At 57.6% G+C, this 13,126-nt stretch overlaps 1 protein-coding gene across 5 annotated transcripts in view; it reads left to right on the top strand.

Moving 5' to 3' along the window:
- The window catches only part of SEMA4A (semaphorin 4A), a 45,914-nt gene that overhangs the window by 3,487 nt on the left and 29,301 nt on the right, over window positions 1-13,126 (top strand). The window contains exons 1-2 of one of the 5 annotated variants that reach the window (XM_050930826.1): window positions 5,861-5,876; window positions 9,533-9,695. The gene's annotated coding sequence lies outside the window, so the exon portion shown is untranslated. Of the gene's footprint in view, window positions 1-5,860; window positions 5,877-7,998; window positions 8,842-9,532; window positions 9,696-9,727; window positions 9,809-13,126 lie in introns of those variants that run through there. The other 4 variants (XM_050930825.1, XM_050930823.1, XM_050930824.1 and 1 more) reach the window with 4 other exon arrangements.

The raw sequence follows: 13,126 nt of genomic DNA, 5'->3' as shown, positions 1-13,126 counted from the left end.
CCTTGTCACTGCTCTGTGTAGGGTTTGTTCGGTAGCGGTCGGCTCATGAGAGTCGGGCTGGGAGTCAGGACTCCAGGGTTCTAGCCTGAGCCCTGGGCGAGGGCTGCGTTCAGTGGTTGAGGCAAGGCACTGGGAGTCAGTGTCTTCGCTTCAATGGGCTTCGGATCAGGTACGAGTTCTCCCTGCTGTTTGGTGTCCACGGGTGGCTTTAGAAGCTTTGCAAACAAGGCGGATCATGGACCGGGCAGGCATGAGGCACAAGCTCCTTCGTGCATGAGATCAAGGTAGCTTAAGCCCCACAGCACCGTGGGAACCAGCCATTCTGACTCCTCCAGCCTTTAAAATGACCCTCGCTGTGTGAGATCAGCCCTGGTGGGAGGAGGAGCAGACCTCTAATTCCCACAGAACAGAGCAGGGGCCTGGGAGCTGGGACTCCTGGGTTCTATTCTCAGCTCTGGGAAGGGAGGGGCTTTCTTGTGGTTAGAGCAGGGGGAGTGGGAGCCAGGACTCCTGGGTTCTCTCCCCAGTTCTGTAACTGGTGGTTGGAGCAGGAGACTGGTAATCAGGCTGGATTCATGAGTGCTAACTCTGGCTCTGTGTAACCTTGGGCAAGGGACAGCCTCTCCCTGCGCCTCAGTTTCCCTATCTGTGGAATGGGGCTAAGTCACAGGGATGCCACAGGGCTCGGTTGAGGTTTGTGAAGTGCAGTGGGCTCCATGGTGAATGGAGGCTCGAGACGGGCAAATCTACGCAGAATAAAGGGCTTTCAATAGGGCCCATTTCGCAGCCGGGGCTTCCCAGGGAGCAGGATACATGATGGCAGCAGCTGGAGCTCGGGGGGTTAGTGCTAGTCCCCTGGCAAGACATCACATTGTGGGTGGCCCTGGAGCAAAACTGCCCAGTTCTCTGCTGCCCGAAGCTTTGCACGGTCATTTGCACGTGAAACGCTGCCGATGCCGCAAGGTGGGAATTTGACACCCGCGGGCGTGTGGGCCTCCCCGAGCCATCGGTCGCTGGGGAATCAAGGCCGTTGTGCCTCCTCCTGGTGCAGGAGGCATTGCATTGCCTTTCAGTGCCAGCCCCGCCTCTGTTGGGCCTGCAGCCCCTGGGGACCATCCAGCTCTGGCTGGAGCTCTTTCTCCGGGCAGCCGGGACATTCTCTGGCCTCTCCAGCCTCCCGCCCCTCTCTGAATCTCTGGCAGGAGGCTCCTTGTACTCTGCCTCTGTTCTTGGGCTGCAGCCAAGTATCCTTGGTTCCCTCCCCCCAGTCCACAGCTGCCAGCGAAGGCAACTTGAGGAAGGGAAGAACATTCAGTCCCCTTCAGCAGCCGGGTCTCAATCCCACACAGCCTGGGAGCAGCAGTCTCACAGGGGGCAGGGTTGCCTGAAGGGTAGGATGCAGACCTGGCACACTGCAGACCCAGGTTCTGTTCCCGGCTCTGCCACTGACCTGCCGTCACGTTGCCTTGCTGTGCCTCAGTTTCCCATCTGTAAAAGAGGGGACAGCAATAGTGACTCATCTTCATGCAGTGCTCTGAGAGCCAGGGCTGACAAGAGCTAAGCTAGAAATGCAACTATGGTCATGATCAGAGCTGTGGAGGGTCCTTGGGGGGGGGATTTCACCCATCTCCTTCTAGATCAGGGACCCAAGGGAGTAGGAATGGAGGCCACTTGCAATGCACAATCCCAGTTTTAGAGCCCCCCTCATCCCACCAGCATGCAAAATTGTTCTGTCCCCATCTGCATAGATGCTACCCCAGCATGTGGTTTCTCAGTCACAAGAGATGTTTGCACAAGGACCTTCCTGTGGCCGGAGAGTGTTGCTGCTTGTCAGGCTGATGATGAGCCCCCGGCCTTGAGGAAGGACAGTGAAAAAGCCGCAACAATGTAGAGGCAGCTGTGCTGTGCAGCAAGCAGCCCTGTGCAAATACCGGAGCATCATGTAGCTGTTGTGCAAAAGCTGCCACATGCAGCATGCATAAAGCAGTGATGCTTGTTGGAGCCGCCTGTGCCTCATGCAACCATGCACAGAGTGAGGATGCATGGAGTAGCATCTGTGCACCTTGCAACAAGCAGCGGGCATAAAGCAGTCATGCAACTGTGCAAACCCACTCGTGCACCGTGCCAAGAGCAGCCGTGCACACAGCAGTGGTGCACTGAGTGGCAGCTGTGCAAACCCACTCGTGCACCGTGCATTGAGCAGCCATGGCCCAGGCAGTGCTACAGATGCAATTCCAACATGCTGACTAGAAAGACGAAATGAGCTCTGCACAGGCGGGTTTCAGTGTCACTTCCCACCCTGGGCTGTAGTCAGAGTGTGCACCCAAGGTACAAGTGATACAAAGCAGGAGTGTGGCGGGACCTGAAGCGAGGGGTGAGCCCTGTGCCCCGTGGCTGCACTGCTGGGCGACTCATTTTGCTAGCAGCCTGGGGGGCTTTGCTCCTTCTTCCCTCCTAGGAGCAGGTGGGGGAGGTCAGGCTCCATGGCCCAATCCATCCCTGGCCTCTCTGCTGTCTGCCAACAAGGGGCCTGTTGTGATGATGGGGATGGGTTGTGACTCAGACCCTCCAGCGAAGGCTGAGAACAAACGAACTCACTGTGCCCAGGCTGTCGCTCCCAACCCGGCCTGGATTTGAACTCGCCACCTAAAGGAGATGGTCAGAATTAATGACAAGTATTTAGAAGGGCTGTTAAACCTCCTGCTTTGGGCCTTGAGCTGAGCTCTGATAGAGATGAGGGTGAGAGAGACCTATGGGTGGCGGGGGAGAGGGCAAATTATCCAGCATCTGCTACTGCAGGGTTTGACAAAGGGTTACCTCTTCTGAAATGCAAAAAAAACCCAGCACCCATCCCCTGCACAAAGCCAGCCCCCCACAGCCCAACCCCCAAATAACTCCACAGCCTCCCCTTCAACAGCCACCTAGAGTCACTGGAGAGAGAACACATCCAGCTAATACATCGCTGTCCCCTCGCTCCCACGTGACTTTCTCACGCGCGGGGCCAGCTCCAGGCGCCAGCCGACCAAGCACGTGCTTGGGGCGGCTCCTTGTAAGGGGCGGCCAATCTTGGGGTGGCGGGCGGGGCAGCACTCGTTTTTTTTTTTTGTTCGGTGGGGTGGCGCTTGAGGGTTTTTTTTGTTGTTTTTGTTTTGGCAGCGCAGTGCTCGTGGGGTTGTCTCAGCAGTGTGGGGCTCGAGGGGGATGTTTCAGCGGCGTGGGGCTCAGGGGGGGATGTTTCGGTGGGGTAGCGCTCGGGGGGGTGTTTTGGCAGCGCAGTGCTGGGGAGGATGTTTCGGTGGCATGGGACTCGGGGGGGATGTTTCAGCGGGGCGGCACTTGGGGGATGTTTTGACGGGGCGTCGCTCGGAGAGGGTGTTTTGGCGAGGCGGTGGCGCGGCGCGGGGGGGTGTTGCAGCGGGGCGGCTCTCGGGGGGTGTTTTGGCAGGGCGGTGTTCGGGGGGGTGTTTCGGCGGGGCGGCGCTCAGGGGGAGTGTTTTGGTGGGGCAGCGCTTGGGGGGGTGTTTCGGTGGGGCGGCGCTCGGGGGGTGTTTTGGCAGCACAGTGCTCGGGGGGATGTTTCGGCGGGGCTGGGGGGGATGTTTCGGCAGGGCAGGGCGGCATGTTTTGCCGGGGCAGCGCTTGGGGGATGTTTTGGTGGGGCGGTGCTCGGAGGGGGTGTTTTGGCTGGGCGGAGGTGCGGCACTGGGGGGGTGTTGCAGCGGAGTGGGGCGGCATGTTTTGGCGGGGTGGCGCTTGGGGGATGTTTTGGCGGGGTGGTGGTGCGGCGCTCGGGGGGGTGTTTTGACTGGGCAGTGGTGCGGTGCTGGAGGGGTGTTGCGGTGGGGCGAGGCGGCATGTTTTGGTGGGGCGGCGCTTGGGGGATGATTTGACGGGGCGTCGCTCGGAGGGGGTGTTTTGGGGGGGCGGTGGCGCGGCGCTGGGGGGGGTGTTGTGGCGGGGCGGGGCGGCATGTTTTGGCGGGGCGGCACTTGGGGGATTATTTGACGGGGTGTCTCTCGGAGGGGGTGTTTTGGCGGGGCGGTGGCGCGGCGCTAGGGGGGTGTTGCGGTGGGGCAGCTCTCGGGGGGATGTTTTGACTGGGTGGTGGTGCGGCGCTGGGGGGGTGTTTCGGTGGGGCAGCGCTTGGGGGGGTGTTTCGGTGGGGCGGCGCTTGGGGGGTGTTTCAGCAGCGTGGGGCTCGAGGGGGGATGTTTCGGCGGGGCTGAGGGGGGATGTTTTGGCAGGGCGTCGCTCGGAGGGGGTGTTTTGGGGGGGTGGCGCGGTGCTGGAGGGGGTGTTGCGGCGGGGCGGGGTGGCATGTTTTGGCGGGGCGGCACTTGGGGGATGTTTTGGTGGGGCGGTGCTCGGAGGGGGTGTTTTGGCTGGGCGGTGGTGCGGCACTGGGGGGGTGTTGCAGCGGAGTGGGGCGGCATGTTTTGGCGGGGCGGCGCTTGGGGGATGTTTTGGCGGGGCGGTGGTGCGGCGCTCGGGGGGGTGTTTTGACTGGGCAGTGGCGCGGCGCTGAGGGGGTGTTGCGGTGGGGCGAGGCGGCATGTTTTGGTGGGGCGGCGCTTGGGGGATGATTTGACGGGGCGTCTCTCGGAGGGGGTGTTTTGGCGGGGCGGTGGCGCGGCGCTAGGGAGGTGTTGCGGTGGAGCAGCGCTCGGGGGGATGTTTTGACTGGGTGGTGGTGCGGCGCTGGGGGGGGTGTTTCGGTGGGGCAGCGCTTGGGGGGTGTTTCGGTGGGGCGGCGCTCGGGGGGTGTTTCAGCAGCGTGGGGCTCGAGGGGGGATGTTTCGGCGGGGCTGAAGGGGGATGTTTTGGCAGGGCGTCGCTCGGAGGGGGTGTTTTGGCGGGGTAGTGGTGCGGCACTGAGTGGGGTGTTGCAGCTGGGCTGAGGGGGATGTTTCGGCGGGGCGGGGCAGCATGTTTTGGCGGGGCGGCACTTGGGGGATGATTTGACGGGGCGTCGCTCGGAGGGGGTGTTTTGGCGGGGCGGTGGCCCGGCGCTGGGGGGGGTGTTGCGGTGGGGCTGTGCTCTTTTTTTTTTGCTTGGGATGGCAAAACGTTAGAGCCGGCCCTGCACACATGCGGGGCTGTTGTGGACGTGGCAGGCAGACAGCTGCCATATTTTCCCCAGTTTTGATCTGTTATCGCTTAAACTGGGCAAGTGGGAACACTGCACCGTCTTTAGCTGGACGCACGTTAGCAAGCCCCGTGTGTTGTGACAATCATGCAAATCTTTAGACTCACATAAAAAAAAAACGACAGATTAAATTATTTTTCTAGCAAGTGGCAAATCTGTAAAAAAAAACAAAAAAACCCCAGCCAGGCCGGTCAAATACCAGCTAGGTGGTAACCTTAGTTTTACATCCTCCCTGTAACAACTGGTGCTAGCCGCTGTCAGAGGGAGGATCCCGGGGTAGGTGGGCTTTGGGGCTGATCCGTTCTGGTGGCATCTGTGTTCTGATGAGGTTCTGTGTCCCGTCACCCCTTTGACACCACGGTCCGTTCCTTTGGGACGTCAGCCCTAAGGCCCCCGCTGAAATCCACGGGAAGACTCCCCACGGACTCCAGTGGGCGTTCACACCCGGCTCTGATCGCCATGCTGCTTCGTCAGTTTCCTGCCTGTGGCTGCCCGTGGTGATCCTGCGTGCGTGGCTGGCTCCGATAGGGGATGGTGATCGCATCTCCCCACCGCTAACCTGCTGTGTGGGAGAAGGCTCTCTCCAGTGGTTGCTGCATTCTTCCTCACTTTGCTGTTATTAAATGAAGGGGGAAGCCACAGGCGTGTCGGGGAGCCTGTCACTAGCGCCAGCATAAATCAGCAGAGCTCAATTCTCCATGACTCTGCTGCTTGCACAGATACGGAGCAGGTGTGAAATGCTGAAGGATCAGAGGGCTCGCGTGTTTCTCTCGTGTTGCACCGATGTGAACGAAGGCACAAGGTGCCAGGCAGTGGAGAGCCAGGCCGGCTCTGATGGGAGGGAGAGGGGAATGGGGCTGCATGGCTCTTGGAAGTATTCTCCTGGAAGTACCTTGGGCCCGGTCCTGGTTCACACTGCAGCTCCTTTGCACTGCCCGGAGTAGTGTGAAGGGACACCCCTCCCTCGCCCCCCCACTGCCAGCATTGCCAGCTCCCAGGGTTTCACCGCGACTCTCGCAATATTTGGTGTCTTGCTGCAGACCCCAGTTCCTGGAGTTGCGTGACTCCAGCAGACTCCAGGTGTGCGTTTAGTAGGAAAAGTAAGTTCCTAGCTCTCGTGATTGCAGAGAAAAGCTTGAAAACGTGACCCATGCAAGAGCCAGACAACAAATAAAAAGAACTCCAGATGTATAAAATCTCATGGATTTTTTTAAAGCCAATCCCATTTGAAGGCCTGGCTTAGGATTTTTTTTAACACTTGGGCTTGGCAGGATGGGCGTTAGTATGAATACGCAGCAGGCCTGAGGTTCTGAGTGTGAGTGAAAATAACTGCAGAATATGCAAGTTTTGGAGTGGAAAAGAGTCTCTCTGTTAAAAAGTGTTGTGACGGCCCTCGGTTCAGGCCACAAGAACTAAGCTGGTTCACTTTGCATGGAGGATCTCTCAGAAGCAGGTCGGTGCTGGAGGGTGATTCAGTAGGTAGCACGTGCTTCCCTCTGAGTCAGTGGTGAATCATAGCCCCAGCTTCCAGGCACTGTTTTCAGTGATGAAGAGCAAAAGTCCAGACCGTCTGTGGTTATAAAAGATTCCCCGGGGCCGCCTGACCAGCTTGTGAAATCCTTGCCACACTCCTAAATTCCTAGATTGTTTTTCATTTACTTTCTTAGACTTTTGGGCAGTGTTACTGTGCGCTGTTCAGACAGCTGCCATGTTCCAGGTCAGAGGTGGCTGCATTTCCGTGATGGAGACTGTTGTTATTATTATCATCATTTATTATTTGTATTACGGTAGCACCTAGGAGCCCCAGTCATGTGCCAGGCGCTGTACAAGCATTGAACAAAAAGATGGTCCCTGCTCTGCCCTCGCAGTCTTAGTCTGTGACACACATGCAACTGCACAGCCTGTTTATCCTCTGTTTAGCAGAGCTGCGCCCCCCTAGTACCCTGGATCGAAAGACGCATCACGCTAGGGTCATCTGATCCTAAATTGGTTATCCTGATCCACAGGGTACGATGCTATACAGACTCCAGAGTGCCATGGGATCCCTCAGGCTGAAGGGAACTAGACCGTCATGCATTTCTACACACGCCGTCAGGGCAGGCAGGTACGTTCAGCCTGCTTTTTATTTTGGATGAAATGGAGAAAGGACAAAAAAAACCACAATCCCCATGGGAGGAAGAGCATGGAGTGCATGGGCTGCTCCAGGAGGGGCTGCTCCAAATGGAACCCGCAGTAGCTGCCTCTCTGAAATGTAAAGGGCTCGGCCACTGAAGGCCAAGGCATATACTTCCCTACCCACCGAGTTCCTAAGCTATTACCTGTCCATCCATTGTACATTTCTGGCCCCTGTTACTGCCACATCAAATCTGAGCACCTCACCGTCTTTTAATGTGAGGTGCCATTAGCTTCCTTTTGCAGATGTGGAACTGAGGCACAGAGAGGCTGAATGCCCCTAAGGGATTTAGGCACCTAACTCCCAATGGGAGTTAGGAGCCTAGATACCTTTGAGGATCGGGGTGTAAGTAGCTTGCCCAGCAAGTCTGTGGCAGCCAGGAAATTGAACTGAGGGTTTCCACTGGACCGTCCTTGTGCACTGATGGCTTAGAACCATGGCTAGAACCGAGGACAAGAAGTAGCTACAGCTCGGTCTTGGAAGCCTGCATGTTAAAGCAGCATTGGTGCTACTGAAATAGGGATGTGTGCTTGTACAGCCGCCGATGGCTGAGTTAAAAGGTACATAGCAGTGGGGGAACCGCTGCTGCCAGCTTCTCCTTCTGTTCTGAGAAGAAGAATAGCAATGACTCAGGCCGGATGTGTCTAACCCAGCCTCGTGCCCGGCGAGGCGCTACACCCGCTCTAGACAGGAAGCGAGGTTGCCTGTCTAAATGCCATCTGCTGTGGTTCACTCTCCCGTCTGCGCGCCTTTTCTTCTTGTCACCTGTCGTTGCTTTCCACGGCCCGAAGCAAGTGCAGATTTTGCTCCAACCGCCACTGACATGCAGCCACCTCTGGGGCAGAGCGCGGCAGCAGGTCTGTGCCTGCAACGATGCTCAAGCTTTGCGATATTTTTTTGTTTTCTAAAGGAAGGGAAGCGAAAAATAACTTCCTCCTTCGGCGGGGGGCTCTTTGCACAAGCAGAAGTGGAGTTAGCAGGACTCATCCGGGGAGCCAGAGTTACGATCTTTAACTGCATGGACAGACGGGTACGTTACTGGCTTTAACTGACTGAAAGCTGAAGTCTTCTCTAGCCAAAACAGGCAGAGTTCGGACGGGGCAGTGCGAACTTCCCCCAGCTGGCACACGAGGCCCCTCAGCTCTTTTCCTTATGCTGCAAGGCGTTTGGGGCGAGGACAGCCGCTTTGGGAAGTGTTTGTACAGCATGCAGCACCGTGGGACCCTGGCAATATGGATAATCGCCTCGCTTGGACTGCAAGCTCCTCGCGGCAGGGGCTGTCTCTTTGATTTGTGTCTGTACAGCGCCTGGCATGGCAATACAGATAATCACCGCGCTGGCTGGTCGCTGCCATGCTGGACTTTATTGAAACCAGCAGGCCAGAGGCCCCATCTCATCTCCCTTCCTCAGTCAAATCACACTCCCTGCCCTCTGCAGCCTGATCCTGCAAAACATTGGGTACCTTCCAGGTGGCACTTCACCGTCTCAGCACCTATTGCAACCAAAGGCCAATCTGTTTGAGGTCAGCGGGGACAGGATTGGGCCCCCGATTGCCGAAGATGGAGGGAGGGGGAGGGAGAAAATAACTAACCCAAAAAACATGTAAAGGGCCCGATCCTGTGCTCGCTTGCTCCCCTGGCTTTGCTCTTCCTGATTTACGCTGGGGCAAATGAAAGCAGCGCAGGGCCTTGCGGCTCATGCAAAATGGGTGCAAAATGCTACAGGGGTGCCAGTGCCGAGCGCTACCGGGTCAGCGTGATTGCGATGTGCATGGGGATCAGTGGCTGAGCAGGGCCCTACCTCACTGAGCTGCTGGTGCTTGGCACCTGCTTAGCCTGGGCGTCAGTGACAGTACGAAAGATCAGGCTGGGGGTGGGGTTGGGGGCCCCGAGCTGGTCCCGGTGTCGATCAGGAGTAACCCCAGTCATGTCGATGGAGTCACAGCAGAGCAACACCAGGATCAGGCCCCTGAGGCACCAGGCAGGGCGACCTCCCGTCACCCGGGGCCTGGGGGATCCGTCCCAACACGCGATGCCATGACGCCTGGTCACAAACAAGCCAGGCGGGCGCTCAGCCTTATGACTGCAGCCTGCATGTGAAAGCTGGGGAAATCCACAAGTGCCAGGGTGCCGCTGGGTGCGAGGCGGCTGGGTTTCTAGACACGGGGGTGGGATGGGGAAGGACTGACTGATGATGCGTGTCTTTCTCTCCAGCCAGGCCATGCCGCCCGGGGGAGAGGAACTGAGCCTTTCCACTGACCCCGGCAGCTCAACTGGATCCCAATCGGAGCCGCACTCAGCTTCTGCCTGCTCGGCTGCTGCCTGGGTTCGGGTGTGCATGTCAGTCGTACACCAGCTGTAGCTGGCTTGTTGGGAGGTAAGCGGTAACTATGGCAACGCGCGGAGGGTCCCCAGCAGGCTGAGGAGGGATGCGCGTCTGGGAAGGGATTTTCCTCCTCTAGATTGCAGGGAGCAGCCCGTTCCGAGCAGGTTGGTTTCCTCGCGCCGGGAGCTGCAGGGAATCAGAGCTAGGAGGGGACTGGGCCGGGGGTTGGAGGGAGAGATCTGGGCTCCTCTCGGGTGAGGATGGGGGGCAAGCTGTGAGTACCCAGGTGCCAATCAGGAGCAGGTAAGACGGTGATGTTCTGTATTGGGGGATGACGATTGGGGGAAGGGGGGCTGTTTGGATGGGAGCTTCTGAAGACAGCAGGTAATGGGGGAACCCGCAGCTGGCTTTTTCCAAGGGTTTCCCAGCTGGGGAATTCATGCTGCGAAGAGCGTCGGCGCCTGGTTTCCTCCAGGAAAATCCCAGCTGCTGAAACAATGAGGAGCCCAGCAGTCAAACATGCACGTCCCCAACGGGGGCACCGCTCACGTTAGCTGTTAATCGGGGAGCGAAACGAGGCACCTGGGACCTTTGGCTAAGCCAGGCTCCATTGTGCATTCTGGCCGCGCCTCTCTAGGGAGTTCACCGGCAGCGCCAGGGTGGGAGATCCAGAGCCAGACCCGCCGATGTGTTTTACACGCCAAGCTCACGCCGTTCCCCAATTGGCTTGCGTGGCCGCCGGGCCCGATCCCCAGCTGGTGCAAATCGCGGCGCCTCCGTTGACTTCAGTGGAGCCACCTCGGTGAACGCCAGCTGGCAACGCAGTCCGTGGGTTATAAATTCACTGCGAAGGCATGAAATAATTCCTGCCCAGCAGGGCTGTTCTCAAGAGAGGGAAAGCAGCCAGCGCTGAGGGTTTTCTTCTGGAGCCCGACGCTGTGCTCGGTAATGCACTAGATGCAGAGGAAAACAGCTGGCGTAAAGCTGCCAACTCCATTGAAGTCACTCGAGCTGGGCCGCTGACTCCAATGGGGCGACACCGATTTCCAGTGGCTGGGGATCTCTGTCCCGCAGGATGTCGAGTGGAGCATTGGAGCCTTTGGGAATGGAGGGAGGGCAGTACCGGGGTGGGCCAGGACCAAGAGAATGATACAAATGCAAACTACCTCGAAAGAGTCTCGGCACTGTGAGCCAGTGAGTCAGCTAGCGTAAATCAGGGTTGCTGCATTCAGTTCAGTGGAGCGATCCCGCTTGGCAGCAGCTGGGGATCTGGCCCGTTGACTCCAATGGAGCGACGCTGAGTGGCAGCAGCTGGCGATCTGGCCCTGTATAGTTAGTGTTGGATGAACAGCTGTGTGGGGACGCTGGGCTGGGAGCTGGTCTCGGCCCGGTGCAGGGTGAGGGTTAAGGAGGGTCAGTCGGTTGGTGGGACTAACAGAGTGACGACCCAGAGCCCTTCGTCTCTCTCTTCCTTCTCCATTTTTCACGGAGGTCTTCACAGGAGCAGTGCCAGGGTTTTTGGTGCCCTAGGCGGGGGTCCTTCCGTGCTCCCTGTCGTTGGCGGCAATTCTGCGGTGGAGGGGTCCTTCCGCGCTCCCGGTCTTCAGGGCTCTTCGGCGGCGGGTCCCGGAGCAAGTGAAGGACCCCCCGCCGCCGAATTGCCGCCGTCCCAAATCCTGGCACCCTAGGTGACCGCCTAGGTCGCCTAAATGGAAGCGCTGGCCCTGGGTCTTCGCTGCCCATGGCATTTGGTGTCACTGCAGGTGTCAGTTACTCTTAAAGCGCCATCTACACAATCCTCGGCGCTTTACGTCCCCTCCAGTGCATCCCCTGCTGGGAGGCTGGTCAGTGAGGAAACTGAGTCACGGCTCAGGGACGTGATTTTCCCCAAGACCACAGACAGGGAGTTGAAGCAGGAGCCAAGGGACAGAACTCAGAGGATCCTGGAGTCCATCTCCTGAGCTCAGACCACTACACCACACTCCTCTCTTTCTCCCTCTCCCTCTCCCAAGAAGCTTTGCCTTCTCGTCTGTCAGTCTCTAGTCTGGAAAAAACCTACTAGGCTGGGAACGTAGGGCCAGAACCCCACCTGGTGTAGAAGGACATAACTCTATTGGAGACACTGGGGCCAGATCCCTAGCGGGTGTAAACAGGCAGCGCTACATTGGAGTCGGTGGCCTAATATTTATTAGCTAGACAATGTAATGGTCATTGTGTAGGATGGAGGAGGGCACAGCTGGAGGGATATGGATAGATAGAGGGTAGATAGATATGGATGCATACAGTTGGATGGATGGATAGAGGGGCATGGATGGAAGGATATGGATGGATACAGATGGATTAATGGATAGAGAGGCATAGATTAATGGGGATGGATGGATAGAGGGATATGAAGGGACACAGATGGAGGGGTATGGAGGGATACGGATGGATAGATGGAGGAATGGAGGAGCTTGTTTGGTGATAGATTGATCAGGTGGCTAGGAACCCAGGGGCTGCTGCCTTCTCTGGGAATCACAGGTCAGCGGCTGGGAATTACCTGCAATGCTCAGACAGGGCGGGGTCTCTCCTCTCCATCTCCTCCAGATGAGTGTCTGTAATGCTCCAGTGAGGCTGGCTCCACTGGGGTTTGGGGTGTGCACAGCTGTGCTGCTAGCTCTGTGATAAAGAGGGCTGGACAGATCATCTCTCTCTGGCACTGGTGGGGAAGGTGGGGAGAACCAGGAGAAGAACCCCCTGCTGTCATTCTCCATGAGAGGCTGGGCAGGCAGCGAGAAAGCACCAGGTGCTTTTATTCCCAGCCTAGAGACCTGGAAAGAAGCTGCTGTTTCCCACCCATTGGAAAGATAAAGTCAGGGGTGGGGGGAGGTAAAGAAATCCATGCTGATCAGCTGTAGACCCACAGGTGCCGGCATCAGGCTGCAGCAGATCCACTGATCTGGGGGGAAGGGCAGCCAGGGAGGAGGGGGGAAGGGGAGGAATCTATCTCTAGGGGGCTGAGATTTCTTCCTGTGCAGAGAACCCAGAACCCCAGTCCCCCAGTGATTAAAGTGTGTGCATTCATTTTTTGCTGGTCCCTCTTAACTCCGAGGCAGCACATCTAGCGGGTAGCGCTACATCATGTAATGCCGGTATAAAAGGCCCCTAGAATCAGGAGGGGTCGGCATTAACCCTTTCTGCCTCTCTGCGGCAGTTTCCTGTCACTGTCATGGGTTCCCTCCCTGCAGTGGATCTGAGAGGGATCCAGGGGGCAAAACTGGTTCTGGACTTTGAACACCCCAGTCTTTCGAGGGTGTTTGGGGTGCAGAAGCTTTGGCCTTAAACTATCTTGAATAATTTTGTATCACCTGCAAATTTTGCCACTTCATTTCCACTCCCTTTTCCAGATCGTTTAAGAATATATGGAACAGCCCTGGTCCCATTACAACCCTTGGGAGGATCCCACTGTTTACCTCTCTCCATTGTGAAAACTGACCTTTTAT

This window comes from Gopherus flavomarginatus, chromosome 20 (assembly GCF_025201925.1).
Source record: "Gopherus flavomarginatus isolate rGopFla2 chromosome 20, rGopFla2.mat.asm, whole genome shotgun sequence".
NCBI classification, from domain to species: domain Eukaryota; kingdom Metazoa; phylum Chordata; order Testudines; family Testudinidae; genus Gopherus; species Gopherus flavomarginatus.
Note: the sequence above shows the minus strand (reverse complement) of the source record. Positions and strands in the feature narration are given on the sequence as shown.